We start from the raw sequence: 224 nt of genomic DNA, 5'->3' as shown, positions 1-224 counted from the left end.
GGCGGGCCGGAGCTGGGCTGGCCGCGCGCCTCGGGGACTCCAGGGGCCGCGCGCGGGAGGAGCTATGGGACGCCTCCCCCTGAGTCCCGCCCCTAGCGCCCCGCCTCCGGAGCCCCGCCCCCATCGCCCCGCCTCCGAAGCCCCCCAGGGCCCCGCCTCCTATCAGGACCCTCCCACGCCACGCCCCCACCTGGTGCCCTTCCAAAGGAAGCTCTAGGCCATCC

The sequence above is a fragment of the Microtus ochrogaster genome, chromosome 18 (genome assembly GCF_000317375.1).
Source record: "Microtus ochrogaster isolate Prairie Vole_2 chromosome 18, MicOch1.0, whole genome shotgun sequence".
Taxonomy (NCBI): domain Eukaryota; kingdom Metazoa; phylum Chordata; class Mammalia; order Rodentia; family Cricetidae; genus Microtus; species Microtus ochrogaster.
The sequence above is the reverse complement of the archived record's forward strand: the minus strand, read 5'-3'. Positions refer to the sequence as shown.